This window comes from Gopherus flavomarginatus, chromosome 17 (genome assembly GCF_025201925.1).
Source record: "Gopherus flavomarginatus isolate rGopFla2 chromosome 17, rGopFla2.mat.asm, whole genome shotgun sequence".
NCBI classification, from domain to species: Eukaryota; Metazoa; Chordata; order Testudines; family Testudinidae; genus Gopherus; species Gopherus flavomarginatus.
In genome coordinates, this window is record NC_066633.1 from 6,280,168 (window position 1) to 6,297,774 (window position 17,607).

General features: G+C 47.4%; 1 protein-coding gene across 11 annotated transcripts in view; it reads left to right on the forward strand.

The window, feature by feature from the left end:
- The window catches only part of GPSM1 (G protein signaling modulator 1), a 146,564-nt gene that overhangs the window by 22,991 nt on the left and 105,966 nt on the right, over positions 1 to 17,607 (forward strand). The window contains exon 1 of one of the 11 annotated variants that reach the window (XM_050926969.1): positions 17,277 to 17,292. The exons of the other annotated variants lie outside the window; for them this stretch is intronic. The gene's annotated coding sequence lies outside the window, so the exon portion shown is untranslated. Of the gene's footprint in view, positions 1 to 17,276; positions 17,293 to 17,607 lie in introns of those variants that run through there. 11 annotated transcript variants of the gene reach the window in all.

The window sequence follows — 17,607 nt, forward strand, 5'->3', positions numbered from 1 at the left end:
TGCACAGGGGCAGAGATATCTGAAGAAATTATCTATTTTGGTTATAAAAGGATCCCTCCTGGCTTCATGTGGGTATTTAATCTAGGCTGCCAAATCCACCCCATATATGAACCAGCCTTGGAGTAAGGGGTAAAGGCCAGTGCTTTGTCCTATTAAAAAAGGCTGCATTCAGTATGAAACCATTGTAATTCACCATGGGAGTTTTGTAGAGGGGAGCTTATGTAAAATAGCTTTGTGGAAGTGTCTTTGGCGTCCATTCTTGCAGACCTATGACCACTGCAGCTGCTGAGAGTGCTTCCGGCAAGCAGGTAATAAACAATGATTGTTAAACCTGGGGTTTGAACCATACACAGCTTCTGTCATGCCCAGGGCATCAGGCAGCTGCAGGGAGATGGGAAAAGAAATAACAGCCTTAGGACCCAGTTTGAATTGGGACTTGATTGGAAAAGATGAATCCTTGTTCTAAAGCAACGTGGTACAGCGTGTAATAAAGAGCAGACATGGCTACTGCTTAGACACAGCCGCTGAGTGTTACTATGTACAGCATGTGTATTCCTACTTAACAACCACCTAAATTAGAGAGGATCCTTTGCTGCTCTACTGCTCTGTCACTGTCCATTTGCTCGTCTAAAGAGCAGGATTAAAGATTTATTGTTAGAAGCAGTCTTAATATTCCTTTTATTTGGAGCCCTGTAAAATCCTGAGGTGACCACAGCATTTGCACTAGCAATCTTAGGAAAGCTCTCAGGAATGATCTCCAGTTAATGCACATTTTAGCCACACTGGTTACACTGAACTCTAGCTATGAAATGTCCAGACTAGGCTGTCTTCATTCTGATATATGACCCCAGAGCAATATTCAGTTGTTGGCATCCCCAGTCTGGCTTTAGATCTCTCCATTTTACAGGCCATTTGGTTATTTTCAGGATCTACCATTCCCTGGGCCAGAGGCATTTGTGGAAGGCTGCATGTTCAATCCCTGAGAGGGAAGGGAGTGTCTGCCATTGCATAATAGCCATTGTAGCAGATTAAGGAGAGGCATTACTGAGGCCTGAGGGAAATCCTCGCTATCCTAGATGCGGGAAGGGAGACAGCGTGGCCAGTTCTCACCATATCTGGTGCTTTCCTTGAAGTCTCAGCTCCTGGAGTCAGGTGATTTACATGAGAAACTTTCATTTAAAAGGAAAGTAAGTTTCTGCTTGTGAAGAAACCTTGAAAACACAACCCCTAAACATTTAAACACCAGAAGAAAAATAAAAAGACCCCAAAATTATTTTTTTTAAAATCTCAGGATTGTCTTAAATTCATAATTCTGGGGGCCTGGCACATGATTTTGGGGTTTGGGAGAGTAATAGGGTTACTTAGGGTTCTCACTAGGCCCTGGAAGACTCCCCAGGAAAAAAAAAATAGATGCCCATGGTCCTGGGACTGTCACCTGTGGAAATGTCTGTTTTCGCAGGCTTGTGTAAAGATGCCAAGATTCTGGTCTCCAAGGCCAGTCCTTTAGAACAAATTATCTACCCTAGGGATTTTTGCACCAGTGATGCTATGCTTTCACTGTCCCAGTGCAAATCCCTGCATGTAGGAGCCCTGCACTAGTGTAAAAGGTGACTTGCCACCATTCATTTTATCTTTGCGTGCTAACACAGCATGTGGACACTAGAGTTTTCCATCAGAGCAGATATCTCAGCAAAGCTACAAAATCCCCACTGTAGATGAGGCCTAAGGCTAAAATCTTACTGATGCCAAAAGGCCTTGAGAAAAATGCTTGAGAATCCCCCTAGTTACATCACATGCTGCTTTTCTGCAATATGGGCTTTGCAAAGTAACATTAAACAGGCAGTGGGTTTGCAAAGTCAGCTGTTTCTATTGGGTCAGCAAAACAGCATAATTCTGGTCTTGCCGTTTACTGTCCTGCTGCAAGACTATTGGGAACCCTGCCACATTTCAATTTATGGGCTTACATATTAAAACATATGGCCTTTGTAGATTTTTTTTTCCCCCATACTGTCATAAAAAATGAAAACCAGCATTTTATGCTCTGCTGCTGACCTTAAATTGTCACTGGTCCAGCTCCTAGTCTGTAAGGATCGACTTCTTTTAAGAAAAACAGAACAATAAAACTCTTGGCATAGAGTTCTTGGGAAAGTTTCCCACCATTACTAACACCTGTGCAGCTCCTGTGGTAGGAGCACTAACGTGGGCTGCCCGCTGGTATTTTAAACTCTGCCATGTCTAATCCTGCTCAAAGCAAGTCGAGCTAATGCTAGGTCTTGTCTACACCAGGTAACCCATTGTTGTTTCCATTGGTGGAACTGCTCTAGTTTTAGCAACATGGGAACGGTTTGCCCAGATAACCCGGCTGTACACAACGCTGTTGCGTTTTCTTTGGCTTGGAGTCCCGTAGGAACACAATGCATTGTCACAGTGTGGACTTGTTTGCCAGTCTGACTCTGGCTTTGCCTAGAGGAGCTGCAGAGCTGTGTCCTCGGGTGCTGGCTTCTAAGCTGGATAGGCTGGTATATACAACTCTGAACTCCTCGGGAACTCCATTTCCTGGGTTTGAAATACAGGAGAAGCCTTTTCTTGGAGAAATCCAACTGGGTGTTTTCTGGATCTGCAACAGCCCAGGAGAACTCTGTGATTTGTCCGTGTTTGGAGTGTAACCAACAACGGGGATATAAAGGCAGCTTTTATTATAAACAAAGCACAGCTGGTCTTTGGGTTTGTTTTAGAATTTTATCACCTCAAAATTTCAGGGAGCGCTCGATGATGCTTTTAACAGCCCTGAACGTGCGAGACGGGTACAGCTCAGCGAGGCGATGTGTCATCAGTGCCATCTGTTCTACCGCAGCTATGCCAGGGGAAATCTGTCCTAGCCTGCAGCTTTCCTACCATTCCAGACCGGAGCTCCTCCTGCTAGGCTGCTGCGGGGAATGCTGAACTGTTGGGAGGGAGGGGGTTGGTTTGTTTGTTTTTGTGACCTGCGTAAACCACCAGCTCCGTTTTCACTTAACGACTTTCTCTGTGTTTGGACCCAAGGGCTCGGATCAGCTGAAGAGATAATAATGGGCAATTGCAGGTGTTCTTTGGCTGGGAACGAACGAGTGGTATCGGCCTTCCAGTTTGCATTGGCGCGGGGCAGGTCGGGGAAGGCACTTGCTCGTCATTCTGGGTTCTCTATTACTCTTGCTCACACTTCAGTATGAAGCAAAGGAATCTCAGGTAGAATCAAGGTCTCAGCCAAACCCTTTTTGCATGTGAATTTCAATGATCCTGAGAGGAAGCAAGCAACTGCAACTCCCACTGATCTCCAGGGGAATCGTGGCTGCTCAGCACCTCTCTGGATCAGGCCCCGACTGGCTCAGAAGAATGGGCTCTGAGGGGCGTGTTTTCAAAAGGATTCTAAAGGCCTCTGTTGGCTTGAAATATTTAGCAGCACTGGAGCTGAACGAAAGCAGATGAGACAGAAAGGGAACAGAATCAGATTGGCCGCAAGTCGCTGGCAAGTGGATTCTGTGCAAAGACTCTGGCACTATCTGTCCCCCATCCTGCCCATGCTAATCGGAGCTGTCCGTCACTGGCGCTCTGAGCTGCGGCTGTGTGGGTAGCACGTGTAGGAGGAAGACTGAGCACTTGCCAGCCCAGTAATACCCTTTCTGAAAGCCTGGGGCAGAGGGAAAAACAAACTCCGATTCTCTTAAAGAAACAGGCAAGGTCAGCTTGACCTGCCCTGATGGAGTTAGATACAATAGGAGCCTTAGACATTGGTGTAAATTGGTACCACCTTTTAGGTAGCTGATTCAGTTCCCTCATTCAGCTGTCGCCCAGGAGATGGAGGCCATGCCTCCAAGTAGATGTAGCATACTTGGTGTGGCTGGGGCAGGAGCAGGGATTTCCAGGTGAGCTAGAATGAGGAAAGACTGGCCCTCTCAAGCCTGTTCCTCTGAGTTTCTGGGAACAAGAAAAATCCCCTTCAGTTGGCTTATGGGAAAAAAATAATAATATGGGGCGGGAAAGGTAAATCCCTTGAAGTCCCCAGCATGTTCAATTTCCTAACAGGCATGAGTTTGTTAGTTGAAATTCCCTGAGCTCAGCTGGTTCTGTTGTGTGGGGTGGGAAGGGAGGAGGAGAGGGGATGCATGGAGGGGGGAGTTAGTTGTATTGCCTTGGTTTCCAGTTGAAAACCGAAACTGAAAGCGTTCAGACAATGAACACAGTTAGCGTTGTTCAAGTTACAGCCGCAGTATTGGCCATGACAAGGAGTGTTGGGCAGGAAACCGTTTTCCCATCCTGTGACTACTTTTGAGAGTTCAAAAACTTTTACCGTCCTGAATCAGGACAAGAAGTCAAAATCTCAGAATTTTTCACCAAGAAACGCCTGTTCAGTTTGGGGCCATTGAAACATTTTGTTTTGAGCATTTTCAAACTTTTTATTTTGAGTCCAACCTTTTTTTTTCTTTTCTGTTTTTAACCTTTTACTTGGCCTAATTAGCTTAAATTTCTAAATGAAAAGTCATTTCAAACCAGAAAGCTGGGGGGTTTCATTCTGGAAATGCATTAGTTTTAAAACTTTTTTCTGTTTCTTTTCTTTTTTATTTTATTTTGGTCACTGGAACTGATCTTGTTTTGCAAACCATTTTAGTTTTGACAAATTGGCATTTTTCAATGGAAAAAAACATTTTGTCTAAAAGTTCCTCACTGGCTCTAGTAAGACATTTCCCAGCCTCCAGTATTTAGGAACATAGGACTTGCTAGACTGGATCAGACCCAAGGCCCATCTAGTCTTGGACTGTCTTTGAGAGTGACCACACCAGATGGTATAGCGCAGAGGAGGGCAAACTATGGTGGCCCGTGGGACTGTCCTGCCCGGTCCCTGAGCTCCTGGCTGGGGAGGCTCGCCCCCGGTTCTTCCCCCGCTGTTCCCCCTCCCCTGCAGTTACACCGCTGCGCAGGCAGCAGGGTTCCATACTCCTGCAGGGCAGCGCAACAGTGTGTCTGGCTCCGTCCAGGTGGCACGGCTGCCAGAGCGGCATGGTTGGGGGGTTGGATAAGGGGCGAGGGAACCCAGGGGGAAGTCAGGGGACAGGGAGAAGGGGGGTTGGATGGGGCGGATGTTTTGGGGGGGCAATCGGGATGGGGGAATGGGGGGGATGGATAGACGTGGAGTCCCGGGGAGCCTGTGATATGGGATATGGGCAGGGATATGGATGGGGTTGGGGCAGTCAGGGGACAGGGAGTGGGGAGGTTGGCTAGGTAGTGGAGTCCGGGGGGAGTGGTTAGGGTTGAGGGGGGTCTCAGGAGGGGGTGGTCAGGGGACAAGGAGCTGGGGGGGTTGGATGGGCTGGGGGTTCTGAAGGGGGTGGGAAGTGGAAGGGGGTCAGATAGCAGATGGGGGCCAGGCTGTTTGGGGAGGCATAGCCTTCCCAACCCGGCCCTCCATACAGTTTTGCAACCCTGATGTGGCCCTCTGGTCAAAAAGTTTGCCCACCCCTGGTATAGAGGAAGGAGCAAGAATTTTGCAGTAGGCAGATGTGATGGGTAAGTGTGAAATACTATTCCATTCTCACTGGCTGAGAACTTCCCCAGTTTTAGGGGGATGATTTCTGTTTCTCTAGTGAAGGGGCCATTGCGTACATAACGGAGCTGCAAACACCAGTGTTTTTAAATGAAAGCTCAAAGTTTTGAGAATCCAGCCAAGCCACCGCAATCCGCACATTGATGTGGCCATAAATATGAAGTGGGCCCTGCTCTCAGGAAGAAAGAACCTTCTGGGATGGAAATGTAACCAGATGAGGAAGACACTTTCCAAATAATAAGTGTGCTGGCTAGACATGGGCCTGGGCTGCAGAATTGGACTCTGGACCCAGATCTGTTTTAAAAAGATTAAATCTCATATTCAGGGGCTTACTTACCAAATCTGGTGTGTAGGCAGATTGTGAATGTAAAGTACAATAGCTATTCTTGATTGACTCCAGTTGTGGGCACTGTTATTCTGGAGTAAGAACATCCATATGTGGACTTAATCAGGAGCGGTTAATCAAGACAACCTGTTCCAGAATAACTCCATGTAGACTAGACTTTATACATTTTTCTCAGCGCTTGAAGAATCAAACCCTGATCCCATTGACGTGGTTGGAACTTTCCCATAGAGCCTTTAAGTGGGACTGAGGTGAGAGCCCTCTGCAGAATGAATATTAATCTTTTTGTATAAAAATAGTTCTTCCCTTTTATGGGCTGGTCTCAGAATCCAAATACAGACCTGCACATCCTGCCTAAAGCCTGCATTTTTGATGAGTGGGCTCCCCAGGGGTAGCAGCATCCCTGCTGTAACTCATAGATTTCAAAGCCAGAATGGACTATTATGATCATCCAAGTCTGACCTCATGCATAAGCGAGGCCTGAGAAACTCACCTGGGGACTCCTAAACCAAGCCCAAAGACATCCAGTCTTGATTTAAATTCTCCTAGAAGGCAAGCCTAGCATTAAACTGAAAAACAAATAAATACAGCCTGATGTGTGCTAGGAGGACAGGAACTGTGCTCTTGCTATGCTTAAAATTTGCGTTTTGAGATGCACCATTAAAATCCCAGTAAGAAGATTTCCTAAAGCAATGTTGTCCTATTACCTAGATTAGCACTGCTGAATTTTTCAGCAGCTGTGCTCAAAGACACCATGTAAAATATTGGCCCTAGGTAAGTCAATGGGAGTTTTGCTATTGACCTTGATGGAGCCTCTTGCCTCCCCTGAAGGTAGTGGTGCTCCGTGTGGCTGAAAGATCTGCCGACATGGATCCTATAGGAGGATGGGGGCCTTTAATAAATAAATAAATTCTGTTGAAGAACAGATGGCTGAGCTTCGCCATCTCCCATTTAATGTTCACTATGGCTCCCTAATTGAAAAAAAAATGTCTAAACATTTTCAGTAATAACTCAGCCATGAGCATGTCTCTGTTCACTGCTAGGTTTATGTGACTAAAATAAATAATAACTAAATGAACTATCTTCATCTTATATCTGTTGAGCAGCCAGCAAATTGCCTACCAATAAAATCCACCCATTTACTTATGCTGTGCATGGTACATTTCATTCGATTTATTTTATTGCGAAATGACATATTGGCTTAAAACAAAAACAAATATGTAAGACTGAGGATGCACTGATGTCACAACCAGAGGAACATTGCAATGCAAAACCATTCACGCTCTCCTGTCCTCTCTTGCTCTCTGGATGCTGGAAAGAGTCGGTATGAGAAACCACTAAAGGAAATACGACTTCATCTCTGGCAAAAGCATCCCAAAGGCATTGTTTCCAGTGCAGTGCAATGGAGCGATTTCCTTTGAGTGTGCTGACATTGCAGACAAAAGCAGAACATCCTAGGAACCTCTGCGAGCCTTCCCTCCCATTCTGAAATGCTCGCTGAAGTAATTTAAAGTACCCTTGTTTGAAAAAAATATCCATACCAAGGAGACAGAATAGTGCAACACTCTGTCTACGTGCTGCATGAGAGGAGTTAGAGAAAGGAATGACCTATCAGGTCAATGAATCTGTCCCACCATAAATATAGGTCTAGTTACCCTAACAAGGGACATACCAGGTGTTAAAGTGATGCTACCCTTGACCTTAGTCAGTGGATGAGTGTGGGAGTGTAACTGTAGAGAAAGGAAATCCATATTAAACTCATTAACCTTACCTGCCTCAATAGACTGCAAAACATGTAACATCCTGGCCAGTGTGTACCACTGGCCCCGTCCACCACTTGAGGATAATAATTTACTACTGACAGCTGAAGATGTTACCCTTTAGATCAGAGGTGGGCAAACTATGGCCCATGGGCCACATCCGGCCTGCAGGACCGTCCTGCCCGGCCCTGGAGCTCCCAGCCAGGGAGCCTAGCCCCCGGCCCCTCCCCTGCTGTCCCTCCTCCTCCATAGCTACGTCTGGGCAGTGGGGTTGTGTGATCCGGCCAGGCGGCACGGCTGCCACACATGCTGCTCTGAGCGGCATGGTAAGGGGGCAGGGAGCAGGGGTGTTGGATTAAGGGGCAGGGGGTCCCAGGGGGCAGTCAGAGGACAGGGAGCAGGGGGCGGTTGGATGGGGCAGAGGTCTGGGGGGGGCAGTAGGGGATGGGGGAGATGGGGGTTGGGTAAGCATGAGAGTCCCTGGGGGGTGAGGGGGCTGTCAGGGGGCGGGGGTGTGGATAAGGGTTGGGGCAGTCAGGGAGCAGGGGGCTGGACAGCGGGTGGGGTCCCGGGGGGTTGGATAAGGGGCGAGGGGTCCCAGGAGGGGGCAGTCAGGGGACAAGGAACAGAGGGGGTTGGATGGGTTGAGGGGGGTTCTGAGGGGTGTAGGTAGGGGGCAGGCTGTTTGTGGAGGCACAGCCTTCCCTACCTGGCCCTCCATACAGTTTTGTAACCCCACCGTGGCCCTCGGGACAAAAAGTTTGCTCACCCCTGCTTTAGATTGAGTGGTGGAGGTCTGTGCTGCGGTGCTGAAGGTTCTGGATTCCCACCCTGCTGCCAGCTCCCACAAGGGTTCATTACACACACTTTTCAGAAGAGCTGGTTCTCACTGCTCTGGAACGTACGATTTCCTGTGCAGTTACTGGTTATTTCCCATCTGTAAAATGAGGATAACATAATCACCTTTGCAGAGTGCTCCACGACTCTCAGAGGGAAGTTGCTCTAGAAGTGCCAAGTATTCCTCATTAACTGCTATGCAAAACCTCAGTGTTAAAACGTGGCCTGAAACCTGCAAGCTTCCAGGTTTCTTTGTGAGCTTGGAGCTTCTGGGCGAGGCAGGGTCTGAAGGGAGAGTCAGCTGCTGAAACTGAGCAGGAGAAGGTCTGGCCGAGTTTTGCTTTGAGGGGTGGGATTTGTTTAATCCTGACCCCTGAAGAAAACTCAGGAGGCGAGAGGTATGAGTTCTCGAGCACCAAAGCCACAGAGGGGGCCCTGTCTGTGCACTGAAATGATGGCCTCTGACTCAGCTCTGTTAATAGCAGAATAAATGCAACAAAATACAACTGCTGCCCGGGCTGTTGTTTGTTAGCAAACGTGCAATGAAAGTGAATGCCCTGTAAGTACTCTGGGGCTAAGGGGGGATAGAAATCAACTAAAATGAGCGCTGGCGAGCAGCAATCCCTCTCTCGATGAGGAAGGGAAGGGAGATGAAGCCTGCAAAAATGCCAGGGAGGCTTGGGAGCTTTGCGCTTTCCCCCTCGTGCAGCCTCTCTCCTATTTCGCACACAGGACTGCAATAAGCCTGGGCTCACTGTGTTACTTCCAGGAGCTGTGGATTGAGGAAATGGTTTTTGGGCAGCGGCAAACGGATTTGTGCAGCACGTGAGGACAATCAGAGGGAACCCCTGCAAATGAAGGAGCGACAGTTTAAAAAAAACCCACCCTGTCTCTTCCACATACAACTCCCTGGTGCAGCTTCCATCTCCTGACATGCTTTAGGAAATACAATGCAGGGTCTGCCTCAGACAGCTGGTCGACTTGGCAGCTCAGAAATACTGGGTGAAACAAAAACAGTTTAGTCTTGTGCCTTTCATTTCCAAGGTCAGTGGTAGATTCCCCCTCTCCTTCCTTTGAAGGTGACTGACTACTGCAGGCCAGGACTTAGGGAGCACCGAGGTTTACATTGGGACTTTGGGAGAATCAGGAGGGTCTCCGTTTGTCCAACAGCCTCAGTGGTCTCTATTCATCACAGCTGAGTCCTGTCTGTTCTCTGCTCTGAGGGTGAGCTGCTGCAGTGCATTGGTTTTATTTTTTTCTTCCAAGCGCAGCAGGGGATCGTAAAGGGCTGAGCCATCACTCCATTTGTTAGAGAAGCTTCCAGGACTCGCTTCTTGTCTATAGCAGGTGCGAGGCTTTGCCTGAAGAGAGACAGACCTCTACCCCTCCTGCAGCCAGCTCCTCCACCTTATCAGTGGGCTGTGTTCAGAAGTGCTGGTAATGACTCTGAGCTATGGATCAGGGGGGTGCCCTTGGGGATCCTCGATGCATGTGCCTTATAGACGAGATATTTTCAGAAGAACTCTGTATCCGTTGGAGGCTAGATTGTCAAATGAGCTCAGCTCCCTTTCTAGGCACCTTTAATGAAATGGCTGGAACGGACCTGGGGGGATAGAACACCGCTCACCAGTATCACAGACCCATGTCTCATCCACATGGTCTTTTTAGAGTAACCGTGCTGTGTTGTGGCGGGGCATTGTGCCCTGACCCCTGCCTCATCTGTGAAGACAGATGACACTGGGACTTTCTTCCTTGGCAACACCACTGTGTTGTTTATTTACAGGGTCTTAATCTTTCCACCACTACACAGCAGTTACCTTTACACGGTATCTCAGCTTTCTAATCACTTCCCCAAAAGGGAGTAGGGTGGGAAAGGTGGCTTTCCTAGCCTTTTTCCCCCACTGAACACTCCACTTGCCTGTTAATGGGCTCATTGACTCCCCACCCCCAATCTGGCCTGGTTTCAGGTACACCTCTGTCCAATTAGGTTTTTTCTGGGGGAACCTAATTAGTGCTAATAATGACGAGAGAGTTGGCTCGAGTGCTAGCCCACTGCAGTCTGTCCGCTTTATTTCTCATGACTGTTCAAAGTACTAGATTGCACCCATTCTGCACCCTCAGCCAGGAATCGAACCCAGGAATCTGCATTGCACGCCTGTCTCAGAGATAGTGTTTAAAGTCTGGGTCGTGTCCTCTTCTAGGGGCTGGTCCATGCAGAGCAGTGGTTTTCAGCTGTGGTCTGCAGACCCCTGGGGGTCCGCAGACTATGTCTAAGATTTCCAAAGCAGTCTTTGTGCCTCCCTTGGAAATATTTTAGGAGTCTGCAAATGGAAAAAAGTTGAAAACCACTGATGTAGAGGAAAGTAGCCTACCTTTGCAAGTAGCTGCCGATTAGTTCAAAAAGAAGCGGTCTGTGCTGTGAATCTGAAGGGTTCAGATGCCCGTGACCATGCGTGTAGCAAAAAATAGAATGTGATCATGTAATTAAAGACTAGCATAGTGCATCCATGCAAGGGACAGAATTAAAACAGAGCTGGAATGGGATGCTCAGCAATCCTCCAGCTGCCAGAGTTCTCCGGGGTAAACAGGACCTGATTTTCTAACGCAAAAAGCCAACAGGGAAAAAAAAATGTTCTGTAGAGGGGGTGGGGGGGAACATTCTGGGCTTCTTTTTTACAGAAGAACAAAGGGAAGAAACCGCACACTCATTCCCTCAGTGGTGACCTTTCATTGTGACTGGTGTGTAGTTTGGCATGAGAGATCTAAGTGCCATTTTGTCCATTTTGTGGCATGTGATCTTCATCCATCATGAGCCAATGTAGCTGAACACGACACAGCTTGAGAGTTAGAGTGTCTCTTATCTGAGCCTGGTAATTGGTCACGAATAGTTACTGCTCCTCTTGCGCAGGAAACGTTTGGAAGCCGAGGGAGCAAATTACTGATGGCATATAATTTCCAGCCTGATTAGTTTCTTTAAAGGTGTGCTGCCACTTGCATTGCTAATTCAGCTATAATTAGACAAACCAGTGAATATCTGGGCATGTTAAGGCACTTTAGAACTTTGCTCTGTGGTTGCTTAGAGAAGGAAGGATTTGCACCAGCCCATAACCGATGCTGTGAAATATTTACTTTCATATAAAATTCGACACATTTCAATGTGGTGTTTGAGTTTATCACGCTGAAGCCATAAAATCACATTAACAGGAACAAATACTAGTTCCTCAGAAAAGTTTTGTAGTCCTCATATTCCCAGTGTGTATGTTTCCCTTGCTCTGTTAATCATGATTCTTGCTTTATAACCACAGTAGCTCTGTCTGGAGTAAGCCAGAGGTCGACAGTCTTTCAGAAGTGGTGTGCTGAGTCTTCATTTATTCACTCTTCACTCTTCATTTTTAGAAGGTCTCTTTCTATAATATATAACTAAACTATTGTTTGTAAAGTAAATAAGGTTTTTAAAATGTTTAAGAAGCTTCATTTAAAATTAAACTAAAATGCAGAGCCCCCCGGGGGCTCTGGCCAGGACTTGGGCAATGTGAGTGTCACTGGAAATCAGCTTGCATGGCGTCTTTGGCCCGCGTGCCATAGGTTGCCTACCCCTGGAGTAAGCTGTGCAATTGATCCGCTAGAGAAATGCACAGACCTGAGTCAGGGAAAAGGAAAGGGTTAATATGTCACTATCCTAGCACTGTGTTGTCTCCATGTGTGAGTTTTCTCACTGCAGCGAGAGCTGGTATTTAAGAGAACTGACTCCAGTCCTAGCTCAGTGTGTGACATGGGTTTTTTCGGAATCGCAGGACAGACGTGGTGGCTGCTAGGTATGCATTATGAATGAGGCATGCCAAACTAAGCAGCACCCAACAGGCAAAGTGGAGGTTTTGAATGAGGGACAGATTTTTAAAAGAGCTGCGCATCCAACAGGTCCTCCCAGTTACCCACCTAAATGAGTCTGCCGAGAGTGGACTTGAGACTTACCCTTCAGTCGGAGAGTTGGGACAGCTGGCAGTTCTATGCCTGGTTCTGCAACCAACTCAGTGAAGGAAGAGCACAGCTCTGTGCCTTAGTTTCCCCACCTGTAAAGCAAGATGATGTTAGGCTCGGTTCTCTAACGATTTTAAAGAGCTTTGGGATCCTTGGGTGGAAGCTGTTTGGAAATGCAAAGCGTTATTAATTTACGGTTGTGAAACCCCTGGTAACTTGATTGGTTTAATAATAAAGTCTTATCAAACTATTATTATTCAAGGCTGGTTGCAGAGAGGGCCAGGAGACTGTACTGCATTTATCCAAATTTCCCCTGCAGCTTCGGTGAGACTTTTTCCTTTCCTGAAGTGCTGTGGTGGTGGTTGTTTGCCAGGCATTTGCAACATGCTGGGTCTAAAATCCAGGCAGCCCAACCTGAGGAGTTTACAGCCTAAACAAGGTTTAGTAGTTTGCGTTTACCTCAGCACTGTTCTGTATTTGCTATTTTTTTTTTTTTTTGGTCTTTGCTGTTGATTGTGTACTTCCAGTTCTGAGTGAGGTGTGTGGTTGACTGGTCAGTTGGTAAATCTGAGGTTCTATTGCACCTGCCTATGCCATACCTTGTCCTGTCCTGTTGCTTAAAATCTATAGAACTTTGGTACAGTATTTTCATATTTTCTCTTGACATTTAATTCAGTAACATTTATTCACTGATTTGTTTTAAATCAAATCCATGCATCCCTCCATATGCCATTTTGGGGAACAAGAAAATGTTATAAGTGAATGTGGCCTTAATTAGTCAGATATTTAGATCTGATATGTGGAAAAGCCCAGTTAAGCACTGTTGTGATGGGAGTTGTGGTAGTGTGACCGCCAATGGCCCCAACGACCCTTTGTGCTGCGCTTGCTTCATCCAGATGTAGCCATTGTACCTAAGAGGATGTTCTAGCTCTCACACCAGCTCTGGTACATTCTTGTATAGTGTGAAAGCATTTTCTCTTTTGGAGCCATTGTGTTTGCTCCCATGGTTTATGTGAAGGGGTGTTTAGGCTCTTTGGTCCTTTGATTAAGTTACAAGGCAGCAAAAAGATATTTGGTATAAATCATCGTTAGTCTTTAGGTGATGGTGATGAATGAATCTGGGCCATCTTGCTGTTCAAGGCTACACCTAACCTCCCTCTGCTCTGCTCTCTCTCTCCTTCCTCACAAAGAGAGCGTTCTTTAAACAAGGCAAGCGAGGAGGAAGGATAGTCTTGTAGTTCTATTGAGGACTGGGACTTGAGGTGATTTCCTGGCTCTGCCAGAGACTCCCTGCATGACGATGGGCAAATCACTTAATCTGTCCATGCCTCTGTTCCCTCTCTCTAAAATGGGGCTAACGGCCCTGCCCAGCCTCCCAGGAGTGCACTGAAGATAAATCCCCTGCTATCTGTGAAGCACTCAGAGGGTACGTTGGTGAGAGCCAGGTAAGCTGGTAGGGAGAACAGTCCGTGTAATTTAATCCATTTGTTGTTCATTAATGTGTCCGTGTGTTGATTCAGGTGTCTTTTCCTGCATTTACAAGTCTGATATGTGGCTCTTTGGTGCTTCTTGGTAGCTGAAAATGCTGCTGTTCTAGAGCCATGTGCATTTCTGTATGACCTAAAGGAGGGCCGTGCCTATAAGCAGAGGCTGCCTCAAAGTGTCTGATTGTTTCCTACCCCTGCTGAAACCCATAATGGGGCGGGGATTACTGTGCCGTTAGCTGGGAGCTTAGCAGGGGTGTGAGGAGAAATGAATTCACAAGTTACAGCATCTTGGTCTGGGAAACAAAAATAGCAGCTAATGTGCAGAATTTTCTGTTTTAATAATACCATATGGCTGTGCCCACGCTCATCAGCTTGTTCGCTGTGCTGTCATCAGTGATTTGCTGGCTCAGCAGGGATTGAACCCTCTTTAGCTGCACTGAGTAGTGAGCAGCGACTGTCTCTCTAGGCTACGCAGGCCTGACGGTCTTCCTGGGCCTCTCCCGGGGAAAACCCTCGAGTCTTGGAAGAAGGAAAGGCTGGGGCTCCCGTGTAGCCCAGGGGGTGAGCAAATAGAAAAGGTGGTCACGGGGTCTTCCATGGGATTCTCCAACCCTTGCACGTTTTTTATTGATCTAAAACTTTCTTGAGACATGTGGAAAGCACATTGGCAGCAGCTGGAGGTGGGCGGTGGCTCAAAGAGGCGTCTCTCCTGCGGAACTCCAAGCTGTGTTGGCCCATGAGAGGAAACTCTTTTGGCAGCATGAGACTAACTTTTCTGGCTGGAACGGGCTGGCGCGGATAGCGCTGTGATTCACGGTCCGCAGCCAGAGAACCCAGCTCAGAGAAAATGGACCTTCTGCTCCGTGAGGCACAGTGCATGGCCTGCTTACAACTTGCCGTTCCTCTTCTACAGCCACCGTATGTGGACGACTCCGTGGCTCTTTCTGTTACCCTGCATGAAGCAAAGCTGAGAGAAGGTGGATGGAGAAAGGATCTTTGTTTACTTGCTGGGTTTCAGTGATCAGGGTGGAAATTTGTTTTTCTGGTGCCCTAAGACCAAAACAAAAAAAAGCAAAATTTGTTTTTCTGAGGCTGCAGAGATGAAACCAGTAGAATCCTTCTCCCCTTCTCTGATGCAGGGGTAGCACAGAGGGGAACAAGCAGTGTGTCCCTAGCTCAGTGTCTCTCAGAGGCCAAAGGATTGACCATCAGAATCCACCAAGCACACGGAGCGAGGCTGCAAAGCGTTGACTGTGTTGGGTGGAACTGAAGCTGCCCATGGCACCTCTGAAGCCCCAGCTCCTGGCAGTGGTCTGAGCAGAAAAAGCCATCTGCAAAACTATCCAGTGCGGCTCTTTGCTCCATTGCCTCTTGCTGCTGGTGGGCTCGGGGCTGGGCCTTTGGCTCTGTGCAGAAGATGCACAACTTGCGGAAAAAGAGGGTCAGGGCCTGTTGTCTTCTGCGTGTGAGGAATGGAGGCTCTAACTTACTCGTCTGCATTTTTTGTCCTTGGAGGGTGGCTGTCAAGAATGATGCACCAGTCCTCTTTTCTCCTCGCTGTCTATGGTACTTGTATAGCCCCCATGAGTGCAGTGCCTGAGCACTAATCACAGCTCTTAATGGATCTGTCCTCACAACACTCCTGTTTGGTAGGACGGTGCTATTATCCCCAATGACAGGTGGGGAACTGAGGCACAGAGAGGCTGAGTAACAGGCTATGTCTACACTACAGCGTCTATGCTGGCATCGCTCCCTAGTGGAGACACTGTGTATGCCAGCAGCAGGAGTTTTTCCCGCCAGTGTAAGAACACCACCTCCCCAAACGTTAGCTCTGCTGACAAGCATCTTCTGTTGGCCGAGCTGCGTCTACTCTGGGGTGTTTGTCAGCAGAGCTGTGTCACTAGGGCATGTGGGTTTTTTTCATCCCCCCTGGTGGGCATGACTGCGTGGGATCAGTTTTAAGTGTAGATCAAGCCTGGCTTACCCAAGATCACACAGGAAGTTTGTGGTGGAGCAGAGACTTGAACCCATGTCTTAGGCCAGTGTTATAAGCATACCATGATCTTCCCCACGCCAAACTCACCATCTGTTGTGGCTTTTTCTATGCTGTGAATGTTTAAAAAAAAAACCCCATGCTCCAAGCTGAGAGCCGCTGTGGGGATCACTTGAATGTCTATCGCTCCGGATGTCATAACACTTTACAAGTGTTCATTAAGCCACATGGCATCCAGGCAGATATATAAGCAGCATTAGGCCACTTTTACAGATAGGTAACCTGAGAGAGACACTGTCCACAGGCTTTCTGTGAGGTGACCTGGTGAATCAGTGGCAGAGCCAGGACTAAAACCAAGGAATCATAGAATATCAGAGTTGGAAGGGACCTCGGGAGATCATCTAGTCCAACCCTCTGCTCAAAGCAGGACAAATCCCTAGGCTTGTTTGTTTTTTAAACCCTAGTTCTCTAAATGGTCACCTCAAGGATTGAGCTCCTAACCCTGGGTTTAACAGGCCAATGCTCAAACCACTGAGCTCTCTCTCCCCACAGTCTTAGCTCTTGGTGCTTTGTTACACTTTGAACTCACCAGGCTTGGCAGTGCTACTGCCATATTTCCTACCCGTATCCTTCTTGTGAGTCTGTGCTGTTCCCACTCTGCTGAAATCCCAACCCATTTAGCCCAAGCAAATAGCTCCTTGCCAGCATGACCTTCTCTGAGGGCCCCTTTCCTCTGATCCAAACTCACGGGCATGTCCTGATCTGATTTCCACGACGCCCTGCGACTCCAGGAGCTGGAGGACGCAGTGTGCAACATTTGGTTTTTTTGGCTTTGAAATTGGAACAACCGCATGCGAATGCTCCCACAGAATACAGAGACTTTGGGGTGTCTAAGGACCAGTGATTATGGGGGCCACATTGTATTCCCCATAATAATCAGCCCTGCAAATCTTATCCCTTCACACAGCAGCAAAGGGGTTTCATTTGCCCTGTGTGTGGCAGGGACAAAGCCTTTTTATCGCCCTCTCTTTTAGTAAGTCCCAAATGGAGCATTGATGGTAATTAGGCAAGTCAGACATTCAGCAAAGCAGCCAGTTCAAGGACAAACAGATTTTAATTAAAGGCTGCATGCATTTGGGAGCCGTGACCCCCTTGTGCCTGAGTAGTTACTATGGTAACATTAGCAAAGCACCCAGAAAGCGTATGCGATTGTGTTTGTGTGTATGAAGTTTACAAATTAGGTTCAGCGGCAGAACAGATTTCACCTCTGGCCAATATAAAATGAGAGTGATGGATGTTGCCCTTGGAAGAAGTAGGTGGGTGTTTTGTTACAGTTAGGTTTTTTTCTAAGCTTGGATTGTTTGAGGGTGGGTTGGTTTGTTTGTTTTAAATAAGTCGTTTACATAATTTTAAAAGTTTCATCTCTTTTTGATGAGCCTGCTGTTTAGAATGTGATCTGCTCCCTGATTATAATTATTCATGCTCCATAGGATTAGAGGAACTGGTGCACTCAGGTTTTATGTGCTCTATACTGGGGCAAACGGGATCCTCGGGGAAGGTCAGTCTTGAAGCCAGCTGAAGTTTTATGTGAGTAAGAATCTCAGGATTTGGCTTGTTTGCGATGTCTTACT